The sequence below is a fragment of the Triticum urartu genome, chromosome 5A, assembly GCF_056163025.1.
Source record: "Triticum urartu cultivar PI428250 chromosome 5A, HENAU_Tu73, whole genome shotgun sequence".
Taxonomy (NCBI): domain Eukaryota; kingdom Viridiplantae; phylum Streptophyta; class Magnoliopsida; order Poales; family Poaceae; genus Triticum; species Triticum urartu.
In genome coordinates, this window is record NC_141877.1 from 463100743 (window position 1) to 463109413 (window position 8671).

Sequence of the window (8671 nt, forward strand, 5' to 3'; positions counted from 1 at the left end):
CAAACCGGAAAGGAGGTAGTATGTGCGTGATCCGCTATTTATCCGTGTAGGATCGATAGTGTAGCTTGTCAGTTTCTTCAGAGGTAGGCATTTTTATCCGTGTAGGATCGATAGTGTAGCCTGTCAGTTTCTTCAGAGGTAGGCATTTTTATTCAAAAAACTGCCACTTCGCATCTTGCGCCGCAAATAAAACTGCCAGGAGCGCATTTGTAGGCTAGCTAGTGATCGGTCAGTAACTTGTAAACACTGAGCGAACAGAAATAAGTAACTGTTAATGCATCTCAATGATTCACAGATCATATACAAATATGTAGCTCCAAAAGCAAAGATCAGCCACTTCGGATCTTGCGTCGCAACTAAAACTAACTAGTACGATTCCCATACATAAGATCAACATGTTAATGCAAATCAATGATTCACAGATCATATACAAATATGTAGCTCCAAAAGCAAAGATCTAGAAAAAACATCTGTTCTTCCTACTAACATGGATGCTTCTCTTGGCCAACATTCAGTACAGACTGAAAGACAAATTTGTTTGTGAAGTCTACAATTCCTCTTGCAAACGTAAGTGGTTTCACCAACAGCTGGAACCATGAGAATGAACCACACATGATGGAGGAACATCCACTTCAATATGATTTGGTCTTCTCTCGATCACACGGCGAGACTATTTTCGGAATACAAACTTTAACTTAGGCAAAATGATGCCCATTGTATAATCAGACCAAAGCAATGAAGCACCTAGTGTTGGCCAATAAATAGTACAGTACTACTTTTCTGCAGTCCATGAAGTGACTATCCAATCTTTCTGTGTCTATTTTCAAATGGCACTGCATGCAGTGACTATACTATTTTCTTGTGCAGTTCAACCAAAATTGCAGGCACTTTGTTTGTTTGCCAAATAGCAACGGGCAGACATCTCTATCTGCACAAATATCAAGCAGCTAGTAAACATATACCACACCTTGTATTTTCGGTTTAAACATGTCTCTTCCGCTTAGCATCTGTCATGTTCTGCACTGGACAATCTGATACAGTTATGTTTTGCCCTGGACAATTTCATACTGAATTGATTTGCTGGTTCAGAGCAGAAATATAGCGCCCATTCTTCATCAGACCAAGGATATCCATGTTTGCAGTGATGGAAGAGGTGAAATCGATACAACCGAAATTGAGCATCCAATCATTGAATCCTGTCCTACACCTCCAATGTAGGTCCACCCTGCCAATAAATTCACATGCAAACCACTAGTATTGCTATCTAATGACAGTACAAAAAGAGTAGCAAGATAGTGGCAAACCATGTACCTTCGTAATGAACAGCAAATAGTGCCACCAATTGGATATAAAGGTTTGGAAAAAAAACATGCTCCTAATGTTGAACCAGTTGGACTTTCTGTGCAGTTCCACTGAAATCGATCATCCCTGTTTGCATAGATATTGAAAGTGTGATTACTCTAAAAGTGGCACTAGTTGAAGCATAGACTCACAAATATAAGCATTCCAATTTCTTAATGGGAAAAGGTAGCAAGACTGTTTCTAACCACCTGTTCGAAGGAATAAATAAAGCAACAACGGCTGATGTCAGGAAGGCATACATAGTTTTTTCTGGAAAAGTGAGCCATTCTTGACCTTTCCTCTTCTTTTAAGCAAATTTTGTGCAGTTCTACTAAAATAAAATGCCATCACCGCCTTGACAATTCAGTGACACTGTACAAAAGGAAATGACTTAACATTACATCATGATGTCAGGTATGTAGTCGACAGGCATTAGAGACAAACATACAGACCTCCTCAAGAGAACAGCCGGAGGAGGTGCCCACTCTTGACCTTTCCTCTTGTCTTCATAATTGTTTGTGCAGTTTAACCAAAATAAAATGACATCAGCGCCTTGGCATTTTGGTGACACTGTACAAAAAAATTAACTTATCTCATGAAAGTGAGGTATGTAATCCATAAGCATTAACAGTGCAAAAATCTGAAGGTAGTAACAAGTTTCATCGTTGGTATACTGGCTGTGCAACAACATTAGAATGCCTTAGCTGAAAAATCTTTAATACATCCACAATTAATAGCTAACCCTGAAATAATCCAGTGACATTAAATGGCATTGCTTAAATTTATGGGTGGCATTAGACTGAGAGCGTCATTAGTTAAATGTGGCATCACTTTAGCAGTAGCATTGCTTGACTTGACTGCTGGCGTTATACTAACAGCAAAAAAAGTGGCAATAAGAGCATGGGAGGCCCATTCGGACAGTGGGCGCACCAGTACGATGTACCTCCACGGACGCAGAGTGGTGAGGGAGGTATGGTTGCCCAGAGCAACAAATATCCAGGCAGCATATGTGGATTACGTCCCATTTTTGTTCTCTTTAGCCACCTTTTTACTATGCGAGGACAACAAACCGATCGACCTGATCATTCTCTATTGCGTTGTCATGCCTTTCTACCCTTCTTGAACCAAGAGACACGAGACTCGTTCCTTAGCTACTGATTTTCCCCTTTTCAACCTAGATGCGGGTTCGATGCCTACTCTCTTGGACAGTACAGTCTCCCTTCCTTTCCTTATTCAACCCAGACATGGTTTAGTCTGCATGAAGTAGGGTTTCCTTTAATAGTGCAAATTATGGTTTTCGTCTGTGTGGCCAGCAGAGCAGAGGATAGCAAATTGGGAAGATGGTGGAGTGGAAAAAGATCCACATGCAACGACGTGGCAGATGGGGCAATAGAACAAGGTTATGGTTCGAAAAGAGGTAGCATACCTGAGGGTCGGCGGGAAGTGGCTTCGCTCATGGTCGTCGTCCTCCGCACACACTACGACAACAAGCTTGGGGATGGAGGCCATCCCGCGCGGGCACTAGGTCTGAGAGGACGGCCTTGTCGTCAGTGCGTGACCTCGCTCGCCGACGACAAGTGCGTCAACGCTGCACGTCCTTTTCTTCCCCGGCGGATCTGTGACCACCAGTGAGGAGGGAGAGAGGGGCCGTCTTTTTTAGATCTGGAGAGAGGGTGGTAGTGTGAGAAGCAAGTGGGCAGCCCTTAGCAAGAAAGCGCTCAAGCTCCAGCCTATATATCGTTTTTATACTACTAGTACTGGAGGTGGAGTAGTGGTAGAGTAGTTTATATTTTCTCTGCGTACAGTACCAGTTAGTCTTGCTTCAAAACTGATCGGCACACCATTAAAAAAATAAAGGTCAATAACTAATGCGGCACCTTGGGCCAACGCGGCCAGATCGCATTTTGCACGAGAAATTACACACCATGTTTCGTTGACATGTGGTCCTGTTCCAACATATCAGTGAGATGACGGCGAGTAGTAGGAGTATTTTCGAACGGACGTGTAGGCCGGGGCGCCTCTTTGTGAACCGTGGCAAACTCGCAATCGTCCACCGACTCTTCGCCTTTCCCTCTCGATTTGGAACTGCTGCCGCACGCTCTTCCTCTCCCTCCTCCATTTTCCTTCAACCCTTCACCCTTTCTTCTGCCATTGTTCGATCTTCTTCTCCATGGAGGGAACAGGCCGGAAACGACCCCGTTATTCTTGCCCCGATCTAAAAGATGACGTGGTGGAGGAACTCATTGATCGGTGCGACGTCATCACCTCGGCTAGCATGGCAGGTTCGTTCAAGCCCATTCTTGACTCAACTAATAACATCATTACAAAGAACCCAGAAGTCAAGGAGCGGTTTGATCTCCCCTATCTTCTTCGCCGTGATCCTGATGACTGGCGCCGGCACGATGGAGGCCTCACCCTGTGCCAGTTGATGCCGCTTGATAATGATACGTATGATGTTAAGATGCCATCGCTTGAGGGCAAGGCTTGGGCGGGCGCAAATGGAGATTGGGTTGTTTACATTGGGTCCAACTGCGAGTGGGAACTTGTGAATGTGTACACTCGTGACTGGGTTCCACTTCCAAAAATCTCAGCAGACTGCCCAGAGGTTGAGCACACCGGTATTGTACGCCCGTTCAAATACGATCATGGTGACTGTCTTCTACGGAAGATAGCAATTTTTCGAGTTCCCAACCGCTCTTGGAATTACAACAACTATCAAGTTGTTGCTATCTTCGACAAGCTTGTTGCCGTCCTTCGTGGTTTGACTCGAAGGATATTGCTCAAAAATCAGTTTCTGTACACGGATGAGTACTGTGATGCAATTCAATACGAGGGCCTTGTGTTTGCTGCCACCACTCGTGGCACTGCTTTTGCATGGGATCCTCGTAGTTTCGGTACATTTGTCTTCCACCGTAATTATAATTGTTTCATCCACATGCATGCGGGTTAGCAAGTTTCCCATTACTAATTAACCTTATTCTTGTGTTTCCAAGGTCCTGTGAACATCCCACCACTATACTTGAAACTTTTTATAACCAAGGGGGAGATGACGATGGTGATGATCACGAGCATGAGGACGAGCAGAACCCATATACTCAGTGGCATCTGGCAACTAATTCCGATGAATCACCTCTTCTTGTGTGTATACAGCCCACTGATGATGTTACTACTAAGGAAGCGGGTGTAGTCTCCCATGGTCGCACTCTTCGGACCTATTCCAACACCCGTTGCATGGTATTCAGGATGGATACTAGTGTGCTAGCGCCAACTCCTTAACCCTGGTACAGAATTGATAGTCTTGGAGAAAACTCGCTCTTCCTTGGACAAAACTATCCGATGATGGTGAAAGGCGATCCAACTGCTGTTGACACAACGTTAACAGTACCATTTATGAGAAGCAACTGTGTCTATACCTTGGACATTTGGGTGGTTCCCTACCCTGGTACTGATATAGTAGGTAGGGGCGGACCTAGGATAAAAACTGACCGGGGGCGCTCGTCTATGTAAAACTCATGAACATGTTTACACAATCGTATAAATGTATAGCACATTTCATGCATAAAAAATCTAGCATTTTTCCTATAACAATAAGATACTTCATCCACGTTCAAAACAAAAGATACTTCATCCACTAATAACATCACAAATTTACCATTAAAATAAACAAACCTTACACTTTATATCCCAGTTTTTATATGTAGCAAAAGATAATATTTGTGTGACATAAATGCCAACAAGTGATACATCATCTAGTAGTAACATGATAGGTTTGGCACTAAACTGAAGAAATCTTACAAGATGGCTTTATATCCCAATAATTTCATAGGTGGCAAAAGGTAATATTTGTCTCCAAGACATATGGCATTACCTGTGAAGAGAAAACACAGATTAGGACAATGCATTTGAATACTATGGAGATGGTAAATATAAAAAGGGTGGAAGGTATTAGACCATTACGTTTCATTTCTCCCACGACGATCTTTCATCTTATGGAAACGATCAACAATCACTTCATTGGTAATTGTGTCCAGCAGCTCCTTCTCCACGAAGCAAATTAGGCTATGGCTCAAATAATCATCACCAATTTTGTTACGCAAAGCATTCTTCACAATCTTCATCGCTGAAAAACATCTCTCGACAGTGGCAGTGGCAACAGGCAGAGTTAGAGCTAGCTTCAAAAGCCGATATACCAAAGGATATGAGAGATTCTTCCTAGTATCCACCATCAGTTTAGCCAAGTCACTTATTCTGTCCAAGCTAGAAAACCTTGTATCATGGAGTATATTATCTATATAGAGTCCAAGTTCATGCTCCAGAGTCACCATATCTTTGTGATTGAAGTCATCAGGATAAAACTTTGCTAATTTCAGTAACTTCTCCTTGTCAAAATGACAAAATAAATCACTTGGGCTCAAAGCAGACATGCATAGAAGCAACTCAGAATTTACCTCATTAAATCTGTCATTAAACTCTTCTCCTAACAGATCGAGCATAGCAAAGAAACTGTCAACATGATAATAATGTTCATTGCTAATGCCAGTCTTTTGTCGTGGCTTCTTTGGGTTAACATAGGCATCTTCCATGTCAAGCACTGGAATGTCATGCTTCTCACAAAAACAACATACCTTCTTCATAAGGGAATCCCACCCCTCATTGGTTCTGAGTTTTTCTAACTCTCGTTTTGTTGATTCCACATCTGAAATAGCATTTACAATGTCTTTATTCTTTCTCTGTAAGGTTTTTGACAGCCCATTTGTTAAAGCTAATATCATCATCATCATGTGTAAGAAAAATGCAGAATCAAAGGTCTGGAAATATTTTAGAAGACCTCTGGCTTGCCACCTCTTTCCGGTATCTGTGCCATCTTTCTCGACATATTCTAGTACTTTGACCACAAATGAGAACATCTTGGACAAACCCAAAAGTGTTTTATAATGGGAGTTCCATCGAGTGTCACCTGGTCTTTGAAGAGATAATTCTTGATTCAGTCCAGTCCCCGTAGCAATCTCTCCACATCCTATTGCTTTTCTCACTTCTTCTTGGTGATGCTCACGAAGTTGGTCTTTTCTCTTGCAAGACGCGCCCACGACATTCAGCAAAACTGAAACCATATCAAAGAAATCTCCAACCTCGAATATCTTCTTTGCAATAGCCACAACAACCAAGTTGAGTTTATGAGCAAAACAATGTACATAATATGCTAATTTGTTCTCATTCATAATTTTAGCTTGCAAATCATTAAACTCACCAGACATATTACTTACTCCATCGTAACCTTGGCCTCTAACTTGTTCAAGATTCAGCCCAAGTTGTGAAAATAATAAATCTATGCAAGACTTGAGATAAGAAGCTGTTGTCTCCTCCACATGAACAACACCAACAAACTTCTCTTGGACCAGTCCACACTTATCAAGATATCAGAGAACAACCGCCATTTGTTCTTTGTCGGAAACATCCCTACACTCATCAACTAATAAGCTGAACACATCATTACCAATTTCTTTCATCACATGGCCTAGTACTTCTTTTGCAAAGCACTCGGTAATATCTCTCTGAATTTTGGGAGACAACATTTGATTATTATTTGGAGCATTCTTGAATGCCTTAGCAACAACATCATTTTGCTTAATAGTGTAGTCCATCAACTCAAGGTAATTTCCTTTATTTTCAGAATCTTTAGATTCATCATGGCCACGGAAAGGTTGTCCCTGATGCAACAAGTATCGACAAACATCAATTGCGGCATTTAACCTGATGAGATGCTCATTCTTTTCAGTTTGGCTTTGTCTATTCCTGGCTGCAGGGATTGATTGATCTTGCTTTAATAGATCCTTGCAATCCTTGAGTGCTCTGTTGTGAAAGCTGTTACGATCACCGACGTGAGTTACAAATCTCTCTGTCTTGTTCCAACAGTTGAAACCTTCTACTACAAATGCATCATGCCCATGGTGGCTGTCTTTAATGTTGTCCCTAAACAAATAGCAGCATAAGCAATAGGCTTTGTGCTCCTTCTCGCTGTACTCTAGCCAATAAGCATAATCATCATACCAATCCGGATTGAATCTCCTCTTCTCTTTCTTCTTCCCAATCTCCCTGTATGGAAATTCCAACTTGCAGGGCTGATTAGGTCCCCAGATCAAATACTTCCTTCTTATCTCTTCACGTTGGTTGGGGTGATAATCTGCCATTCGCTTCCTTTTAGCTGGATCGCGAGGGAGCTTATTCAAATCAACTAGTTCAGGCACAGCAGAATTATGTTTTGCTGCAGGTCTTGATGCATTACTACTGCCACTTGAATTGTTGCTGGTGATAGCCCCCTGGGGCTGGGTGGTGGTGTTGGCATTTGTTGATTTCTTTATCAAATACTTCTCCATTATCTTCCCTTCTCTTCCCTATCAAATAATGGAAGCACAAATTGTAAAAGTTCAGATACAAAACATTCTAGTGGAGCAGACTAGCAGGCCAGCAAAAGTACTAGTAGTAGAATGGCATACCAGATTGAATTCAATAGAAATTTTCCAAGTACAAGTAGTGTGTCACACTAATCCTATAATTTTTTGGTAGAACCAACTGTACATGGCTACATGTCTGATAGAGACATAGAGTAGTACTACTGTACTAGTACGAACTGCAAGTTTTCATTTGATTTGATATGAGATAAACCATGGAATCAATTGAAGAATAAGGACCAGAGTGTAGTCAGGCAACAGCAAGCAAAATAAAGAACTAAGAAGTATCTCTGTAGTCTGCACCTAGGGGAGTTTAGTAGTTTGGGATAAGGAGATGAGGAGATGCTACAGACCTGATCAGAGATGAGTTGCTGAGGATGTTCCGTTCATCCGTTGCTGCTGTACACCCGTCGACGGTGGCGCCGCTGCTGCTGGCGGCGGGCGGCCGATGGCCGGCGACCGGATGGCACGGGACTGGCACCCGCCAAGCCGCGATCCACCAATGGTCCAACCAAGCGGCGGCCGAGGGCTTGCCTCTTTGTTTTTCTCGCTATTAATTGTGAGCTCCTAGAGTGAAGCGGCAGGCGGCAGCAGGGTACACGCACGCCTTCTGCCTTGAATTTTTTCCTTGATTAGCTTTTTGTATTGGGATTTACAGAAAGGCCGAACTGGAAGGGAGTGGGGGCACCTGCTATAGCCCGACTGGGGGCCTGCTCGCTAGCATCGGGACGTAGTACGAAGAGGATGATGAATCGAGTGGGGTCCTGGGCCCCCACTCGCCACAACATACGTCTGCCCCTGATAGTAGGCCGCTTCAGCCTGGATGATCAGTCCTGCGTTGGTTTCCAGATCGACAATTGATGGCCCGTCCCAGAGAATCA

At 42.9% G+C, this 8671-nt stretch overlaps 1 pseudogene; it reads right to left on the bottom strand.

The window, feature by feature from the left end:
* Nucleotides 1-5430: 5430 nt before the first annotated feature.
* On the bottom strand, nt 5431-6983 carry LOC147971956 (uncharacterized; annotated as a pseudogene).
* Nucleotides 6984-8671: the final 1688 nt, after the last annotated feature.